The following is a 4476-nucleotide window of genomic DNA, read 5'->3' as shown; positions in this document are numbered from 1 at the left end:
AACCCAAGGTTGGATAGGGCCTAGACACTCTGTAGGGTAATGCTCAGAGGAGTCTCAAGATGAAAGCAATATTTGAAGACGATCGCAATGGAAGTCAGGCAAGATAGTTGGGGCAGACAGGAAAGGTTAAATTCAAAGAGGGCAACAAGACTCAGTCACCTTAAGGAAATGGTAAAGACTCGTTTGAGTTGAAGTCCTTACTTGTGAAGATAAAGGTAAAAATTCAAAAGAGGTTCCTTTCCAGGAGGACAAGCAATTTGCACTAAAGAATGAAGAAAGTTTGGCTTTGCAGACACTACCACCTCCCAGCCAGTCAACTCCACTGTTTTCTTTGATAGCGCTGTGCGTGGTAAGCCCTCAGACCATGTCTTTTCAAGCTGTTTGTAGACAAAGTTGCAAAGACAGCAGAAAACTTTCATACTCTGAGCACTGGAGAAAAAGGACTTCACTAAAAAGGTTCCTGCTTTCACAGATTGTGAAAAGATTGTGAATGATTGTGGGCTTTATGTGCCAGGGTGGTGACTTCACACACTATAATGGCACTAATGGCAAATCCATCTGTGGGGAGAGATATGATGAGGAGAGTCTCATCCCGAAGCACATGGGTCCTAGCATCTTGTCCATGGCAAATGCTGGATCCGACACAATCTGTTCCCAGTTCTTCATCTGCACTGTCAAGACTGAACGTTTGAATGGCAAACCTGCGGTCTTTGGCAAGGTAAAGAGGACATGAATATCGTGGAAGCCATGGAGTGCTATGGTCCAGGAATGGCAGGACCACCAAGAAGCTCTTTAATGCTGACTGTGGACAACTCGGCCTTCCCAGGTGGCACTAGTGGTAAAGAACTCACCAGCCAGTGCAGAAGATACGAGAGACACAGTTTTGATCTCTGTGTCGGGAAGATCCCCTGGAAGAGGGCATGCAACCCATTCCAGTATTCTTGCCTGGAAAATCCCACGAACAGGGGAGCCTGGCGGGCTACCGTCCGTGGGGTCACAAGGAGTCAGACATGACTGAAGTGACTTAACGTGCATGCACGAATTTACAACTCCAATAAATGACTCGTGTTTTAGCTTCTGTACCATTCCTTCTATAGCTCAGGAGTGTACCCCACCAACTTCATCTCTTCACTCCATCCTATAATCTCTGCGCTATTTGAAAATACTCAACATCTATTCATGTGATGCAGCTTTTTGGTTTCTCTGTTTTTCTTATTTCTCTCCTAGTCTAGTTGGATTGCAGAATTAAGCTTAGGATTATGAAATAAAAACTAAATCAGAAAAATGAAGATAAAGTTTTGAGCCTGGACTATTTACAAAAGGCAGTACCTTGCTAAAGATAAAAAAGTTGGGGAGGGAAAAAGCAAAATGAGTTTCATTTGAAGACCTCAAGGAGAAGAGGGATACCTGAGTACTTTCTTCTAGATCTTGTGCACATATGTACAGATGGCAGAAGGATGGAAAAGTCAGGTTTTAGCCCATGTGAAAAACTAAATATCTAAATTTAAATCAAGGTATGGGCTTCAGTTCTTTACTAAATAATACCTCGTGCTGTGTGCTAAGTCGCTTCAGTAGTGTCCAACTCATTGCGACCCCATGGACTGTAGCCCTCCAGGTTCCTCTGTTCATGGGATTTTCCAGGCAAGAATATTGGAGTGGGTTGCCATGCCCACCTCCAGGGGATCTCCCCAGCTCAGGGATCAAACTCGCATTTCTTCTGTCTCCTGCATTGGCAGGTGGGTTCTTTGCTACCCAGGAAGTCCCAAATAATTCCTTACCCCAGCTATTAATTTTCTGCTGCCAGAGAGATGTGTTAGCCAGGGGAAAAGGCAGCTCTCATCTTTTCATCCTACTGAAAGCCTTCTCAATAGGTTAGGCAGGGGCATTTTTGAGTTTATGCCCTTAAATGATCTGTAGGTATTCTCTCACTCTTACTTGAAATTCTCAATTTCTCATTTTTTAGTTTTCCAACTCTTAAGGTTCAAGGATCTAATTTTTTAAAAAAGAATCAAATGTGTTATAGCTTCTCTGGTGACTCAGTATATTCTTGCTAACTCAAAGGACAGCTCTCTGGATAAAACTGGAGTTTGTGCTCTTACTTCGTCATCTTAGGTTTTCCTGGCCCAGAGTTGCAGAAATCCAGGGGCAGGGAAAGTACACCATGGAGTTAAAAGTCTATCCCACATGAGCCACTCTGTAGGCTAGTCAGATGGGGTTATTTTAAGCATAGGTAAGTCTAGATTTGCCTAAGTATGGTGATTTTTATTTGCAGGATGGGTAGGTGATGGAGAATAAAGGGAATGTAAATACTCAGATCCCACATAAGGCCTTTCTTTGATTCAAGTCTTGCTTTAACCAGGAGTGCTTATAAAATCTGGTCTCTTCCCTCCACACACTTATGATGGGGCTTTAAAACTGTGTCACACTCTATATTACGTATTCTTAAAGGTCCACTGTTAATAACTGGTTTGGAATTAGGGAGCTGTCTCAAGCTCCCTTAGACTGCAAACTTGGTATGTTCTTACCAAGGAAAGGAGAAAGCAAGGGGAGGCTGGACAGGCTACTCTGTTCCTATCTTCTACTTCGTCCATTTCCTGAACTGTGTAGGTGTTGCTTCCGACTGAGGGTGGAGTGGGGATATGGGAGGGAGGAGGAGAGAGGTAACTGTGTTAGGATTAAGACCTCCACCCCCACCAGCTTTACTGAAATGTAACTGATGTATAACATTAAGTTTAAGGCACACAACATGATGATTTGATATGTTTATATTGCAAAGTGTTTTCCGCAGTAAGTTTAGTTAACATCCATCACCTTACAGTTACCAATTTTTTTCCTGCCTTGAGAACTTTTAAGATCTGTTCTCTTGGTAAGTTTCAACGATACAATACAGAATTAACCATAGTCACAATTCTGTACATTAGATCCCCGGAACTCATCTATCTTATGACTGAAGGGTGCACACTTTGACCACCTTTACCCATTCTTCTCTCTTTCACCACACCCCTGCCCCTCAGTACACCCCTGGCAATTGCAAATCTACTCTAAGAGTTTGGTATTTATGTATTTTATGTATGTATTTGTTTGTTTGGCTGCACCAGGTCTTAGTTGCAGCATGTGGGATCTAGTTTTCTGATCAGGGATCGAACCAGGGGCCCCTGTGTTGAGTCTTGGCCAAGGGACCACCAGGGAAGTCCCTGAGTTTGGCTATTTTAGATTCCAAATATTAAGTGAGATTATACAGATTTTGTCTTTATCTGATGTATTTCACTTAGCATAATGCTCTCAAGGTTAGCATAAAGCCCTCAAGGTTGAGCTCTTAATTTATGTTCTGAAAGTGAGATGAGGGTATCAGTTTGGTATCTTGAACAGTAACTGACACAAATATATGCAATAATGGTCAAATGAACTCTTTGAGAACAAAAGCTTGGTGAGTTAGGTCTAGAATGTTATCAATTCTTTGTTTCATGGTTTCCTTTAGGTGCAGTAAACTTTTAACTTCTGCTTTGGAACTGAGGGCTTCCCTGCTGGCTCAGCTGGTAAAGAATCCACCTGCAAGACGGGAGACATGGGTTAGATTCCTGGGTTGGGAAGATCTCCTGAAGAAGGGAAAGGCTACCCATTCCAGTATTCTGGTCTGGAGAATTCCACGGACTGTATAGTTTATGGGGTTGCAAAGAATCACACATGTCTGAGTGACTTTCACTTTTCACCTACACATTTTTTGGGACCTCTAGCTGCCTTAACAGGAAAGGACAGGACAGAGACTCCAGAGATCTTCCACAGGTTTGTCCATCTGTTGTGCCAGGCTTTCACTACTAAAAGAAAAACAGCATGGAGGAACAGGTGGTCAGATATGTCTGAGAAGCAGCATGGTATAGCAGAAATAAAACATTAATTTGGGGAGACAGACTAAATGAAGGAAAAATCCCAAGTATGCTATTTTCTACCTGTGTATTACTTACTAGAGTCTGCATTTCCCTCCTTTGTAAAATGGGGATGACACCTACCTTTGCAGAAATTAAATGAGAAAAATCTACAGAAAAGCATTTAGTGGCTGCTGAATAAATGCACGGTAAGTGAAGTTCAATTCATTCTAACTGCCAGGATTTAAATTTCCATGCTTCAGAAGACATTTGAATAGATGATTCTTTATATGTTAATTCCAGCAGGTATAAGTCACTAGTCATACACAATCGTATTTTAACAACATTTTAGTACAGAAAATGTCAACATATACAGACATAGAAAAGAATACAAAGAACACCCTGTATCCATCATCTAGCTTTTGCAATTACCATTCCCTAGACCACTCTCCAGAGAAGGCAACGGCACCCCACTCCAGTACTCTTGCCTGGAAAACCCCGTGGATGGAGGAGCCTGGTAGGCTGCAGTCCATGGGGTCACTAGGAGTCAGACACGACTGAGCGACTTCACTTTCACTTTTCACTTTCATGCATTGGAGAAGGAAATGGTAAC

The 4476-nt window shown here is 42.3% G+C and overlaps 1 pseudogene; it reads left to right on the top strand.

Moving 5' to 3' along the window:
• The first annotated feature begins 505 nt into the window (after positions 1 to 505).
• Positions 506 to 836, top strand: LOC138096257 (peptidyl-prolyl cis-trans isomerase A-like; annotated as a pseudogene).
• Positions 837 to 4476: the final 3640 nt, after the last annotated feature.

The sequence above is a fragment of the Capricornis sumatraensis genome, chromosome 2 (genome assembly GCF_032405125.1).
Source record: "Capricornis sumatraensis isolate serow.1 chromosome 2, serow.2, whole genome shotgun sequence".
Classification (NCBI taxonomy): domain Eukaryota; kingdom Metazoa; phylum Chordata; class Mammalia; order Artiodactyla; family Bovidae; genus Capricornis; species Capricornis sumatraensis.
This window is presented reverse-complemented; position numbering and strand designations above follow the sequence as displayed.